A 17,033-nucleotide genomic window follows, 5' to 3' on the forward strand; every position below is an offset into this window, starting at 1 on the left:
TGCGAGTCTAGTGCGTATCCTTCCCAACCGGCTAGGACATATACGAAATTCCCTTTGGTGTCATAGACGTCGAGTACATTAGTTGCAACTTTTTCCTTCCGCGTTGCGGGCACGTTCACTTTTATGTTGCGAGCACGTTCACTTTTATGTACGTCCCGTCCAATGCCCCAAGGAAATTTGTGACGTACTGATACATGAAAAACTTACCACATATACTACGACCACCTCGAAACACTTCCAACGTTGATCAGTTCAGTTGTTTTTTATTGGGATAGGTTTCTTTATCAACTCGTCGTATAGTCGTATCACATCCAACAGGACGAGGTTAAAATATCGTGAGACTGTCTCTCCGGATCGTACAAATTCTCGTTGGATTACGCAATTCTTCACGTCATGCGCAAGAACCGCAAGAACGTTCAAGAACATCGCAACCATTTCTTCAACATCGACAATCTCTGTCGACGAAAGATCAGCTACAGTCCTAAGTAAATAGCATAGAATTGCAAATGTTCGTCTTTCCATGCGAGTGCTTTTGCGATACACAAGATCAAACTTGTGTATCATCCGAAAGTACGCAAGCTACCTAATTCTATGTCTTGTATCGTATGGTGTCTGTGAGAGACGCTTATTGTCGTTCATTAGTGCCTCTAACGTTAGGAGCGTCTGGCGTTGGGCCATTGTGAACGCAATTAGGAGTCCAAGAAGGATTTGTTGATCCATTTGAAAGTACGTAAAAAAATTTAAATTTTTTTTACTAAATCTATTAGTACATTATCGATATACATTGTGACAACATCCCGAACGACATTTCAATCCCTATTGCACATAAACATAAATTTTCGATTAATGCACTTAGTAATTTATTGAAAGCTTATAATGCACTTAGTAAAATAAAGCAGTTAGTATTTTTTAAAAAAACCCTATTTACTATGGGTTACATGTCATGTATCAAGTAATAAACAGAATTTGATTCAAATCTTATCTAATAAATTTCTAACTTTTATTGAAAGCTTATCGAAAACCAAAAATATAAAAACATGGGAAATTTGTTCCCTTTTACTTACTAATTTAGTGTAGCATAAGAAAAATAACCCCTCTGCAACTCTTTTTAAAACGCGTGTTACGGTTAAATTGTATAAAATTTTAACTACAATTCTATGTGTCATAGGAATTTTAACAATAATATGTGCGTTAAATTACTATTTCGTGAAAATAGTATTTTAAAAATAGTATGACGTACAATATGTCATAGTCAATGAGGTATTTTAATTAATGTTATGAAATATGTAGTAAATGAGCTCTTACATATACTTATCCACATATTTAAAATTCGTCCATTTATAACTTTATTAAGAAAATGGTGAAGTTCTCTTTGTATTACTTAGAAGGATGGAAATGGTAGTAGGAATTTTTCTTTTTTTTTTTTTTTTAAAAAATAGTTGTTCTAAAATTATTGATTACTTATACTAATGAAACCCTAGACATTGGGATGGTAATTTTCTAAAAAAAATATATTGCACATGAATGTAAAAAATTAACAGAAATGTGAAACATACAATGAAACAAAAAAAAATTACAAAACCCATTGTTTGATGTCTACTAGTAGGCTTAAAATACGTAAATTAAATTGTAATGAAATAAACAAATACAATAACATTGAATCTACACATGCCTAATCTGTAATACCTTTTACAAAGGGGTGATGACCGCGGATGTTTTGAAAAAAAAGAAAGTTAGGACACAAGAAACGCCGAAAACATGATTGACGAAAAATAAAGGATAAAAGGAATGGTTGCATACCTTGTACGTAGAAGCAATAACCCAGAAAAAAATTGCAACGTGTACGTTAAAAAAAGCAACATTGAAACGTAAAAATCATTTTTTAAAACGAATGTTAAGAAGCCTCAAAGTTTAGAAATCGGTTCATTAAGTTCAACCAAATTTCATAAGTGTAGAAACATCAATTAAGAAGGATGAAAAACAAAGAACAAAGCAGCAAAATGAAAGGGTACATAATGCAAAAGAAATACAATGACAATGGAAAAAACACAAAGGAGGACAGAAGCATACAACAAGAAGATGAATACATTAGACGAAAACATGCGAAGTACATACAAAAGACAGCAGATTAAAAGGAGAATGAGAAAAAAAATTACTACCTAAAGAAGAACAATATATGAACAGAGAGAAGAATGCAGCTGAACACAAGTGGAAGTGATAATGAAAAGAGGAAAGGTGGTGTATATATAGGGGGAATAAGGGGGAAGTCATGATGCCTTTAATGAACACAAACCAATCAAATGAGAGGGAAGTAATACACTGCAACATACATCAATAGAAGGAAGGAAACATGGAAAATACATTGAAAATATAGCAGAGAGAAAGGAGAGTGAAAAAAAAATTACCTACAGAATGAGATAATAAAAACAGTGAGAACAATGCAGCCAAGCACAAATGGAAGTGATAGATCAAAAGAGGGAAGTTCTATTTATAGGAAAAGATGGTGGAGTTATGATGCCTTCAATGACCACACAGGAAAAGAAAGACAGGGAATCTCTGTAATAACAGGCTAAAAGCAGAAAAAAGTCCAAGCAATCAATGTCTATGTACTGGAAGCTACACCAAAAATAAACAATCTAAACAGATGGAAGAGACAAAACAATGTGGAACTGACAGATTGTATGCAAAAGATCAGTGATGCAAGAAAAGTTGTAAATAATTTCAAAGAACATAATATGGAAACAATAAATCAGGCAATAGAATTGATACAAAATGAAATTGGAGGTCAATACAAGGAAACATACAATCGATTGGCGCCATAATTTATAAACAACAGTGTGTAAAGCATTAAAGAAGACAGAATCAATGGCAAAAAATAATGAACATAATTAAACAGGATAGAATCAAAGGCCAAAAGGGAGAAGAATAACATTAATCAGGACAGAATCAAAGGCTAAAACAATTGAACAGGAAACAAATTCAGAAGTTCTCAAATTCTACTCATCATCGGCTTTCATTTAAAAAAAAAGAGTTTACAAAACAGAAAATATACCTCCCTACCATGTCCCAAGCTTACCGAATGCCACGAAAAATGGGTGTGACGTGTAACATCCATCCAAAATTAGTGAAGGTGAAGAGATATCTACAATAGGAACACCCACCGGCAATTCGGCAAATGGAGTGGCAAGCCGAGTTCAAATTTTGTAAACCAACATGTGATTGACAATTTTGGAGGCAAAGAATACTCTCCATCGATCAACCAAAGCCAACAAACGAAAACCCAAACGAATTTAGAGGCGACACTTTTCGGCCAAGCCTTCAACAAATTCGTGAAGGGTTTCAGAGAGTGAGAGAGAAGGTGAACAGAGATGTAGATACGACAATCCCACGGGCAAATCGGCAAGCCCGGTTCAAGTTTTGTAAACCCAACATGCATGTGGACGAAGTATACCAAGCGAACATGTGGGTTGACAATTTCGGAGGTAAGGAATACTCTCTACCGATCAACGAAACTTTAAGCCGAAAACCAAAATGAATTTGGAAAGAGAGAAGGTGAACAGGGATGTAGATATGGTAAACGCGTCGTATAAAGGGAAAACCACAAATATGGAGAAGAAGAACAAGAATAACATCGAAAATCAAAGGCAATTTAAGTTTCCTGACACAATACACATCGATTTCAACTCGGAATCGAAGAGAAACATGGAGAAGAAGAAGATGAAAGAAGAAGCACGCAAGTAGGGTTCGACGATTGAAGAGAAATCGAAAAGGCAACATGGGTTGAAGGGATGGGTAAAGATGCGTTGAATGGGGAAGTAGAGAGGCAGACGTTTCGATAGACTGAAAAGAGAGACGGTGAAGATGCATTGAATGGGGAAATGGAGGAGCACTAAACCCGATTTATGGAAACCCTAAAACTAAGGTTTCCATAACCCTAGTACCAAACGCGGGTTAAGGTTAATAAAACCTAACCCCACAGTGTTAATCCGCTGCCCAAACGCCCCATAAGAGTTTGTCAAACAAAGCTAATGAAATTCCATAAACATTCATGGATGAAGATAAAATACGTAAACATTACATTGATCATAATGAAATAAATCTCACATTCTAAAATGTTCAAAAAGTCCATCAAACTAGAACCTAAGGTTCATTTTCTCATTACCACATACAAAATGGAACAATGATTGATCCTATCCTTTACATGGTAAAGGAATAATGATAAAAGAAATAACAAAGTGATAGAAAAGAGGTGAGGCAGACGGGGAGATGTCATGCCGAATCCGTCATAAACCTTTAAAGCTTAAGGACGTCGATGCTCTTTTTTTCTCACCATGGGTGCTATGACTCAAGTTGAAGAAACTATTATTTCAGCCACCAGGTGTCATAACATAATATCCCTCAAAACAAAGCTTCTTATTTATAAAAAATGTTGAGCACTGCAACGCCTCAGTCTATTGCCGCGATGCTTGGTCCATGTTGTCGAAGCATAGAGCGGCAGTTAGTTGAGCGTCATGGTGCAAAGATGCGTTGTGCATGTTTTGAAGATGATGGAGCGTCACAACGCTACATCTCTTATGATTCTACTAGATTCTACACATGACAAGTGTCAGGCATGCACCCCAACACCATTCCTCTTTTTCTTTGAGCGACTCCATTTAAGTTCACATGTTTGCTAACTTCTCTGTTTTAGCCCTAAATGCATTCAAGCTTGTTCGACGGTGTCAAAAGCTCGTTTACCTATCTAAACGCTACAATAAACTTTAAACACACTTCAATTAAAGGAGAGATGTTGGCATCTCCCCTGATAGGGTTGGGAACAGCCTTTGGGCTTCCCTGTTAACACATACAGCTAAGGCTACCTAGCTCTCGAAGGTGTATCTAACTTTAAACACACAAAAAAAAATGGAATGATTTAAGTTAAGGAAGATAACTATCTTGAGGAGCTATCATAATACTAGTATAAGTAGTTAGTTTGTGAGACATATAAATAATATTTAATTTAAGGTCTCTTTGGAGCGACACCAAGAACTTTAACCTTCAACAATCAAATATAAATTGTTATAATTGATAATCATTACCATATAAAAATTAGATAACAGTCAAATAGCAAATTATTATAACCTATCAATTAGATAACAACCAATATCAAATAGCTATAAAAATAAGTAATATTTAGTATAATTGACAATGAGTATATCATACATTAGCCAAACAACAATCATATAATAATCAATATCAAATGAAAATTAGGAAGCAATCACATAACAATCAAATAACAATCATCTTTCTAAAGGAAGTGAATGAATCATGAGGACATTTTTTTACTTTTCAGTTTCATTGCTTCATTTAAATTGGGTTAGATCGACTGATTTTGCTATTTTTGTAAAAGTTTATATTGTTGGGGTATAAGCCTATGTTTTATAATACTTTTAGAAAGTAATTTATTATACAAACAAGGACCCCACAACTCGGGACCAAGACACAAGAGCTTACAAGACTCAAAACAAACCGATAAGCTAAGGAAGCCAAACATAACAAATGCAAGCCGATCAAGACCTATGTTTTATAAATTATTGTGACATTTTTGCTAGTGCCAAACAAAAAAGAGTGATTTTCTTTCCAAAATAACACAAAGTTCAAAGTGTAAAAAATAACTAAAAGCTAACATTAAGTTATCAAATTTAAGTTGAATAAGCTAAATGCCAAAAAGTCAATAGAACGTGAACTTGTCGTGAGAAAATATCTTTAAGGTCAAAATGATCAAGATACTTACAATTATACCAAAGTGTCACTATCTATTAGTGATAGACCTCTACTAATATCATTTGTTATTGATATACACTAATAATTGCCTATTAATGTGTATCATACTGTCTATCGCTAGTAGACAGTGAAATTTTGTAAATATGTTTTACAAGTTTGTCATTTAAAATAAGGGAAATTGTATTGGGTAGCACTATGAGAATAGGTTAGCAATTATGGCACATACACTTTAAATTTTGCAAATATGGCAAATTTTAATCTCTAAAATATTTTGGAGATATTTTCTAATTTAAAATTTTTATTATTCTCAAACTGCCCTCATACATTCTTCCCTCTTTATTGATCATCTCTCTTTGATGCTTCGTCTTCCACTTTCTCTTCTTCTTTTTTGTAAACCTCTATATCATATTTGTATTCATAATAAAAAATTAATCTAATAATAAAAAATGTTTGTTTTTCTCAAACACTATTTTTCGGTTGGTTTCTGTAGGTTCTTTCAAAAATTAAAAAAAAAACAATATAAAAAATTGTCGTTTGTTCAATCTCCATTTTTCGCATCTTTATCTCCTTCTTTTATTTTTCACCATTTTTTATCCTGATTTTCAATAATAATTTTTTGTTAAATCTAAGTTCTTTCTTCAAACTTCTTTCAAATGATTTCTTTTAAACACGACAACATTCTCACTTTTTAAAATACATTCTATTTTATTATTCCCAAACTACCATTCAATAACTTATTTCTTCTCCCGTTTTTAATGTCCTAATCATCTTATATTTCTTCTCCCACATTTTAAGGCCCCAATCATTATTTTTCTCCCACTTTGTATCAGTTTTGTATATTAGTGTTGTGATGTACTTATATTATATGTATTAGTTGGTTGATATACTTACTACATGATTTCCATTTTTTTCAAATTTTATGCAATTCAATGTAGTATTATTAAATATATGAATGATGTAACTTAGTGTAGCAAACATATAATATGTATCAAAATGTACTAGTGAAGTATATTAAGTGTATCATCAGAATCTTAAGTGTGTCAAGTGTATTTTAATCAATCGAGCGTATCGGTAGATATAGAAAATGTATCAACAATATATCAAGAGTATCAAACATATGAACTGCATCAAGTGTATTAAATTTGTCGAGTGTATCAGTGAAAGTATAAAATGTTTATCGATAGTGTATTAAGTGTATCAAACTTATTAAGTGTATTAAACCTAATCAAGTGTATCGATAATGTAATGTATCATGCTTAGTGCATCAAGTGTCCTTAATTGATTAAGTATATTTCCAAAGTTTAACAAATGCATCAACAACATATCACGTGTATCAAACCAATGATGTGTATCAAGTATTATTTAATTCATCGAGTGTATCAACAAAGCATAACAAGTGTATCAACAAAGCATAACAAGTGTATCAACAAAGCATAACAAGTATATCAACACATCAAGTGTATCAACCACACATCGAGTGTATCAACAACACATCAAGTGATGCGTGAAAATGTTGATAATTCTAGTGGGTAGATTTGTAATTTTTCATTTTTCAAATGTGGGTTGGGCTTGAATTTTGCCATTTTTGCAAATTTAAAAATAGTATGCTATGGACCTAATTTATCAAACTAATTTTGCTAAATTTGCAAGAGCACCTTAAAACAATTGCTATTCTTTATTTAGTTTAGTTTATGTGAGAAGTTTTGTTTTGTGTGAAAAAAAAAAAAGAAAAATCGTGAAAATAGCAAATTTGAAGATAGAAAAAAGAAAAATAGCAAATTGTTATATTATTTTGATTTATGGCAAAACTAACTACCATAAATATTTTTTCATTTTTTTTTTTGCCCGAAATTACCCCTCCACGGATGACAATTGTCCATATACAAATACAATGTATTTGTTGAGATCAAAAAATCAAACAAAATATCAAAATATCACATATCACGAATACATTGTATTTGTAAACACACTCACTTATGATAATTATTAATTAAATAAAAAAATTCTTATATTGTTCCAAAAATCCCTAAATATATGTCATTAGTTTCAACATCCTCTAATTATGAGGATAAAAATCAAGAAATCAACGAAAAATAACTTCAAAGATGTAACGCCCCAAAAATTAAGATAATTTATTGGGCGTTATTTTGAATCCATTTAATGAGAATTATTTGATTTAGGTGGGAATTGAAATTAATTAAATATTTCTTGGATGAATATTTAATTAATTAGAGATTTTGGCATGTGTTGTTTGTTGAGATTTTGTTTAAATGATAAGTTAAGGGGATTAAGTAAAGTTGTGGATTTTTAGTGTTGTTGAAGTTGAATTTAATTAAATAATTATGGATGTTATTTAATTAAATTATCGGGTGAAAAGTTTGTTGGAGATTTAATAATTATATGTATATGTGGAAATATATATACAATTATTATGTTAATGGAAAAGATAATTATATTTGTTGAAATATAATTATTTAAGGATAAGATAATTATTTTGGAGAAAGAATATTTGGTAAGGGAGAAAAAGTAAAATAATTATATTTTGGGAAAATATAATTATTTGTAAAAGGATAATTAATTACTTTGGAGAAAGATAAACAATAATTAATTATTTGTAAAAGGATAATTACCTTGGAGAAAGATAAACAATAATTAATTATTGTGGAAGATAATTAATTATTTTGGAGGAAGATAAATAATAATTAATTATTGTGGAAGATAATTAATTATTTTGGAGAAAGATAAATAATAATTAATTATTGTAGAAAATAATTAATTATTTTGGAGAAAGATAAATAATAATTAATTATTTTGAGAAATAATTAATTATTCTGCATAAAGATAAATCTTGATTCTGGAGTGAAGTTGTTATGGTTGGGTTAAGATATTTCATGTTGGAAGTTATAAGTGATTTATTGGAAAAGATTTGATTGATTAAATTAATTGAGGACTTAAGTTAATTTGAGATTTTGGAGGGAAAAGTTAGTTTTTGTGGAAGTGTAATTAATTGAGTATATATATATGGATATATATATTTAATTAATAATGTGGAAAAGTAAAGTTAATTATATGATAGAATATAATTATATTTGTTTGGAAAAGAAGATAATCCATAAGGAGAGAGATGGTTGATTTGATTGCACAAAAAAGATATATATTTATTTATAAGAGAGAATAATGATTTAAATAAATATATATTTATTGTAGATTTTGGTGAGAGAAAAATAATAATAATAAAGAAGTATTATTATTATTACTAATAGTTATAAATGCCTACGATTAAGGCATTGATTTAGGAAAGATAATGGGAATAAAGATGTATGTATATTTTTTTGGTATTATATATATATATATCCTAAAAGGAAAAGGAAAAGGAAATAATAATAATAATTATTATTATTGTTATTATTTGGGTCTATAAATAGCATTAGAATTCTTAAGATGGAAATAAAGGAAAAAGAAAAAGGTTCTTTATCTTCTTCTCTAAGATAACCCTCCGTTGTCGCAGCCGCCTCATTAGTTGAAGTTAAGATTGGTCTCTTTGGAAGCTTGAAGATTTAAAGTGATGAATTTTTCATCAAGGATAAGAGGATTTTTCAACCTTCATCTGAGTAACCTTGGTAAGCCAATAAAATTAAATTAATATTTTATTAATTTAATTTTGGATCTATTTAGAGTTTTTGTAAAGGTTCAATAGGCTAAACTTTTTAAGATTTAAATCTTGGATTTTTCCGAATCAAGGTTGAATTGGTTTCAACCCCTTTTTTTAGAAAGTTAATTAATTTGGGAGAATTTTTGGATGTTAGCCAATTGCTAATTTCATTAATTGAGATACTAAGTGTTCCTTTTATGATTAGGATCAAGTTAATTGGAGAATTTTACTGTCAACTAGGGAGTACCTTTGTTTGGCTAAAATCTCCAGGTAAGAGATTCTCCTACTAGACCTTCGAACTGAATTCAAGAGACCGCATGTAATTATGATTATGCATTGATGGTAGCTAAAATGCATAATTTGATGATAATGATTATACCGAGATTATGATGATAGTTGATGTTGATGATGATGACTGAGATTATTATGTTGATGATTGATGATGGCTGATGTTATGTTAATGACCGGTAGTATGTTGTTGATGACTGTTGATGATTGTTAATGCATGATATATTAATCACATGATTAAGGACGTTAAGATTAATACTCATGCCATGTTATGATGTTATGTTATGCTACATGCTATGGATAGGGTGTTCTGTTAACTTTGTCTATTAGAGTCGTACCTGCATGGGTGTCCTTCGGGATCACCACCTATTTAGGACTGTGTGGTCCGACGGGACGCCAGTCTAGCATGGATATAGATATGATTCGAGTGATTCGACGGGGTCCTCGCATCCCGATTGTCTTAGTGTTACCCCCGGGTTCACTACAGACCAGCATGTCCTAGGTGCTCCCCCGGGACACCGAAGACCAGATTTTCGTTCCTACGGGAGCGCATGTTGCACGTGTTCGGGAACGTGCCAGAGATTGGGTACCATTTTCAGGACTCTAATGGGAAGTTAACAGACACCTAGTGGGACTAGTAGTAGGTCCCTTACTGAGTATATGTTTATACTCACTCTTTCTATGTTTAACATTTCAGGCGAAGGTAAAGGTAGAGGAAAGCTGGCGAGCGACAGAGAAGGATCCGTGGCATGCCATATGGGGACTCAGTTTTGCTTCCGCGTTTATGTTTCAGTGTTTTAATATTCCTTTTTTAATGAAAATTTAGTCTTCCCTCGTTTCAAAAAGTGTCTCTTGTCATCGTTCCGTTTTAGTAACGACCTCAGCTTAGTATAAAGAGTTGGGTCGTTACAAAAGATTCAATTTTTTATTTTTTGAATTATAAATTCAAAATTGAATCCCTCCCTAAAATCATGTCAAAGATAATGCAATATCCATTAATTTCATCATTTTTATTTTTTAAATTATTTACAAAAACAATATACACAAATTAAGTAATTTTAGATTCAAAATTGACCTTTTGTATTTTTTAAATTATTTACGGAAAAATATAAATAAATTAATTAATTTTAGATTCAAAATTGAATCCCTTCCTAAAATCATGTCAAATATAATGCATTATCCATTACTTTCATCATTTTTTATTTTTAAAATTATTTACGAAAAAAATATACATAAATTAAGTAAATTTAGATTCAAAATTGATCTTTTGTATTTTTTAAATTATTTACGAAAAAATATACATAAATTAATTAATTTTAGATTCAAATTTGAATCCCTTCCTAAAATCATGCCAAAGATAATGCAATATCCATTAATTTCACCTTTTTTTATTTTTAAAATTATTTACGAAAAAATATACATAAATTAATTAATTTTAGATTCAAATTTGAATCTCTTCCTAAAATCATCTCAAAGATAATGCAATATCCATTAATTTCACCATTTTCTATTTTTTAAACTATTACTAAAATAATGGATATCTTCTTAGTCCCCGACTACTACATCAAACTAAAACTCGAGAGCTACAGAAAACGCATAGCAGAGTAAAAGAAAAACAGATAACCATTATTGAATCTATGGAGTATACAACAACCATAAGTCACGGAAGATATGGTTCCCATCATAATTTTAGTCCATAAAAATTGTATGGAGTAATATAGAAATATAACATTTGAATTTGTAAAATACAAATCGTACACCTTAATTTAATTAAGATTATTGCTTTGAATCCCTAAAATTATGCCAACAATAGTATTTGTTATATATCACACCATAAAATTATAAATTGGTTTTAACTTAGTTTGAATCTCTAAAATTATGCCAAATATAATGTTTGAGTCCCTATATTTAGTTTGTATCCTATATGAAACAATAATTTAATATACATCTCTCATATGCCACAGATGACAATTGTCCATATACAAATATAGTGTATTTGTTGAGATAAAAATATCGAACAAAATATCACATATCACGAATACAGTGTATTTGTAAACAATAATTCTTAACTAAATTAAAAAAATATTATATTGTTCCAACAATTCCTAAACATATACCATTAGTTTCAACATCCCCTAATTATTAAGATACAAAATACATTGTATTAATTTTAAATTCTTAAATTTAATTCCTAAAATTATGCAAAAGATAATGGAAAATCCATTAATTTCACCATTTTTTATTTTTCAAATTATTTACGAAAAAATATACATAAATTAATTAATTTTATATTCAAAATTGAATTCCTAAAATCATACCAAAGATAATGGATAATCTATTAATTTCACCATTTTTATTTTTAAAATTATTTATGAAAAAAAACACATATAACACATCAAGTTTAGATTTTTAATTTGAATTCCTAATGTCAAAATTTGGAGGTGAAAATTTTCAACATTATTATCATAAGTTATTAAGATTTTATTTTGTTAGGTGTTAAAGTTATTTAAATTTGGAAAGGAAAAGATAAAAAAAGATATAAATTTTATAATAATATAATATAATATAATATAATATAATATGAATTATATTATTATTAGGTAAACTTACATAAACGTAACAAAACATCAAACTATTTACGGCCCGTATAACAAAGCCCATAAAGTTAGCCATTTTTTAAATATTTTCAGGTTTGCCCTTCCATCTTTCTATTGCGATTCGTCCTCATTCGGCTATTTCATTCATCATCTTCCTTCTGCGATTTCATCTTTCCTCTTTCCTATTTTTTTTCTGTAATTTTTTTCATCATCTTTTTTATTTTTCAATACTTTATTTACGTCGTCTAATCTTTCAATTATTTTTCTACTTTTCCTCTTCCTTTTTGTTTCACTTTTCTATCGTCTTTCTACTTTTCCTCTTCTTTTTTTCGCTACGAATTCTTTCCATCGTCTTCCTTCTTTTCCTTTTTTTTTACGTCGTGAGTATAAAAAATAACAAAATCTAAAGATCGTATATAAAGAATCTTGAAAAAAAGTCATTTAGATTGGAGTAACCAAATGTAAACTATCACGTAAAAAAGTAAACAATCGTGTAAAAAAAAAAAGATCGTGTATAAAGAATCTTGAAAAAAAAACATTTAGATTCAAGTAGCCAAATGTAAACGATCGTGTAAAAAAAAAGTAAACGATTGTGTAAAAAAATAAAAGATTGTGTATAAAGAATCTTGAAAAGAAATCATTTAGATTGGAGTAGTCAAATGTAAACGATCGTTTAAAAAAATTAAACAATCGTGTAAAAAAAATAAAAGATCGAGTATAAATAATCTTGAAAAAATCATTTGGATTAGAGTAGCCAAATGTAAACGATCGTGTAAAAAAATCTAAATGATTGTGTACCAAACGAATTAAAAAATCGTGTACTAAATTTTGAAAAAAAAATCATTTAGATTTGGATCCCCTAATCTAAACGATCGTGTAACCAAATTTAAACGTAACCAAATTAAACGATCGTGTAATAAAATTAAACAATTGAATTGAAAAGATAAATTGTAGGCATATCTAAACGATCGCATATCAAACAATAACAAAATCTAAACGATCGCAAATATATTACGCGCGTTATTAACGGCGTAGTTGACGGGACATTTTTTGTATTTTACACGGTGGGCCTCTAGGCTTTTTCCGTTTTAGGAATTATTTTATAGAGTGTAAATATTTTGCCGATTTTTTATATTTTTTAAAATACCCCTTATTATTATTTTATTATATTATATCTTTTTTTAAACTCTAAATTCATCATCATCTTCTTCATCTCAGCTCCACCCCCCTCCCTCTCATCTTTTTCTTCTTCAAAATCACATGGCCGCCGCCGCCCCTGCCTTTCTTCGAAATCACATCTTCTTCATCCTAGTCGCGATGTACAGATCTGAAGCGAACAAACTGTGTCTGCTCCAAGTGTGTTTGTCCGCGAAGCTCCAACTGTCGTCATCGCATCTCCACCATCCTTCTCCATAGCACATTATTGCACTAGGGCGTGCCCTCCTCGCCGTTGAAGAAGCCTTTATCCTCGAGTAGTCATGTCCCAAGCCGCGCGCTGTCCAAGCCGATCTCCTAGTTACCCGAGTCACTCACTACTGAGCCGTCCGAGTTGCTTTCTTTATTACTCGAGCCATGTAGGCTATTCTTGTAACGCTCCGAAAATTTAAGGTAAAATTTTTCTCGTTTTATGTAAAGTGCAAGTTGATATAATAATAATATAATATTAATTATATTATTATTATTAATATTTATTTTATTTGTTATAATATTAATATTGTAATTATTGTTATTAATCAATATTATAGAAATATTATTATTTTAAAACAATAAACATTATTATTACATAATATTAATTTATTATTTGTTTAATATTAATATTATTAATATATTATTAATATTACTTTATTATTATTATAATTTTTATTAATATATATATATATATAATAAAAATTATTATTATTTTTTTTTAAAAACCCTAATTCGCGCCGCCCCCCCCCCATCCAAATTTTCTTCTCCTCTTCCGTTTCCTCCTTCCTCACGCCGCGCCACCGCCCCGAGCCCCATCTATCTCCTCTTCTTCCTCCATCCCTTCCTTCCTCGTCTCTGCACCGCCACCATCACCATCATCTCCGTCTCCGTCCTCTGCCCTATCCCCATCTCCGTAGGTGTGCGTAGCCTCGCCGGACGTTCGCCGCGGCCTCCAACCATTTCCGTTTCGCTTCCATCAGCCGACGCTTCTCCACCTCTCTCTCTTCGTTTCTACCACCGCCGGCTTCCTCTCCGTCATCAGCTCGTGTTTCCGACGCCGACAGAGCACAGAGGGAAGCGCCGTCGTCGCCGGAAGGGAAAAAGGATACACGAGCCGTGAGGTGAAGCCGACCCGACCCGGTTCCAAGCTGACCCGACCCATAATCCGTTTCTAGTCCGAGCCGAGCGAGCCGCGTGAGCCGAGCCGAGCGAGCCGAGTGAGCCGAGCCGAGCGAGCCGAGCCGCGAGCCGAGCGAGCCGAGCCGCGAGCCGAGTGAGCCGAGCCGCGAGCCGAACCAAGCCGAGCCGAGCCGAGAACCAAGCCGAGTTAAGCCGAGCCGAGCCGAGCCGAGCCGAGCCGAGTCCAAGTCGAGCCGAGCCGAGCCACCTAAGCCTTCCTTCCTCCACTTCGGTTCACGGTGAGTTTTCGGTAAGGATTGTTTTGATGAATTCCCTAATGTTACCTCGTCCGATTCGAGTTTGAATGTTGGATTAAGATATGGCCCTACTTTTCTCCCTTGAAGGTAGTACAGAGTGGACGCTTAAGTTCTCGGGTTCCGCGGCAGGCCTGATTGGAGATAGCTTCCTTTCCTTGGGTAAGTCAACGGATGTCGCTTCCGACCTTCTTTAAACGACTTCTACTAAAGTCATCAACTAAAACTTTCGTGTTTCGTTAGGTGGATCTGTCGAGCGTGGATTTCGATCGAGGGGCATAACCGAGTATCAGGTAAGGGTTTTCCTACTACTGGACCCCGAGTCCAGGCTGAAAACGTAGTAATCCACAGGGGATTACACGTTAGTAACTGTACTGAATAGCTGTATGCGTGTTGACTGTTAAGTACTGATATTATATTTTGTCTGATGTAAATATACTGTGACTGCTAATTGTGGATTGAGATTTTATGTTGAGGGACCTTGAAGTTACGGTTCAGTATGTAGTAAAACACTGGTCTGGATGTGGTTCATGGAGTTTGGACGGGGAAGGACAGTGAGTCCGGTTTTTGGTTGGTTAGTCGAATGGATCTAGGGTTTTCCCTAATGGTGTGCGAATCGGTAATGCATATAGCAACTGAGGGTGTAGATGTTTAAACCTATACTATCTGACTGACGAAGCCTATGGCGGGACTGTGATATGAATGCCGTTGGGATGTGACTGATGTAGACAGTTTAGTTTGGACTGAGGGGTAACGGTTAGCTTCATCTATGGGGTAGTGTGCCTTACGGATATGTGCGCCCTTCGGGAGCACTAGACTGATATGTGCGTCCTTCGGGAGCACTAGACTGATATGTGCGTCCTTCGGGAGCACTAGACTGATATGTGCGTCCTTCGGGAGCACTAGACTGATATGTGCGTCCTTCGGGAGCACTAGACTGATATGTGCATCCTTCGGGAGCACTAGACTGATACGTGCATCCTTCGGGAGCACTAGACTGTTATGTAGGGTACCCCCGAATAGGAAGTTAACTGTTGTCCCCTAACGGGCCCAGTAGTGGGTCCCTTACTGGGTATGTTTATACTCACCCTTTCTCTTCTTTAACTTTTCAGGTAGGGGTACAGCGAGGGGCAGACCGACGAGAGGTAGGAAGGATGCGTGAAGGCCATATGGACGCGTCTGGTTTTCTTATCGCTTCCGCTATGTATTTTGTCAGAATATTTTGACTTGTGATTTTGAACTGGTGACTTGGTATTTTATTTTGTGACTTTTTGATTATTTAAAATAGGGCCCGAAACTGTCTTTTGTAAGATTTTTAATGTTTTAATGAATCGTAACTGGTCCGTTTTAAATTTTATGTTGAATGGTCGAGTTTTGGTGTTTGGTAGTGACCTCAGCTTAGTCCGGAAAGTTGGGTCGTTACAATTCTCTTCCAAAGTGAAGAAAGAGATGCTAGGGATTTCAATTGCTTCCAAACTCCAAATCCCAATGAATGGGATGTGAAATGGTGGGTGCATAGTTTGTATTAATTATAGGGTATTTGTGGATTCTGTTACAAATATATTTAGAAATCACATTTGTCAATTAGGTTTGGGCATTCAAGGCATTGTTCTTCCATTTATTATTTAAAAAGTTTCTGTTTATTATCCAAAGTAAACCTCTAATTTTGCTATTCTTCTTACCCCACTTTTCATTCTTTTTGCCCAATAACTATAAAATGTTTTTTTTTACTCTGTCCATTGGCTTAATTTTTTTCCCAACACTTTTCCATCATTAGTAAAAGAGAAAAAAAAATCATGTTGGTCTCTAAGTTTTGAGTTTAGTTTCTCTTTGATCCATATGTCTCAAAATCTAACACTTTTTGTTGTTGATATTACTCAGTTTAGTCCTTGAGATAACAAAATGGTTAGTTATGGAATATCGACTAGGATATGACTAAACTATTTTTAAACTAAAATATACTGATGATGTGAATTTTATTCATAGGAAAATTGTTCTCTTTAGAAAACCAAAAATAATAAAAGAAACAAAAACTAAATAGACAACTTTTTTGAATCCAATGTTGAAAAAATATATTTTTTAATATTTTCCACCTTTCTCTCTTCTTTCACT

At 32.6% G+C, this 17,033-nt stretch overlaps 1 pseudogene; it reads left to right on the plus strand.

Moving 5' to 3' along the window:
* The first annotated feature begins 4,767 nt into the window (after nucleotides 1-4,767).
* LOC127149151 (U6atac minor spliceosomal RNA) lies at nucleotides 4,768-4,888 on the plus strand (annotated as a pseudogene).
* Nucleotides 4,889-17,033: the final 12,145 nt, after the last annotated feature.

The sequence above is a fragment of the Cucumis melo genome, chromosome 4 (genome assembly GCF_025177605.1).
Source record: "Cucumis melo cultivar AY chromosome 4, USDA_Cmelo_AY_1.0, whole genome shotgun sequence".
Lineage (NCBI taxonomy): Eukaryota > Viridiplantae > Streptophyta > Magnoliopsida > Cucurbitales > Cucurbitaceae > Cucumis > Cucumis melo.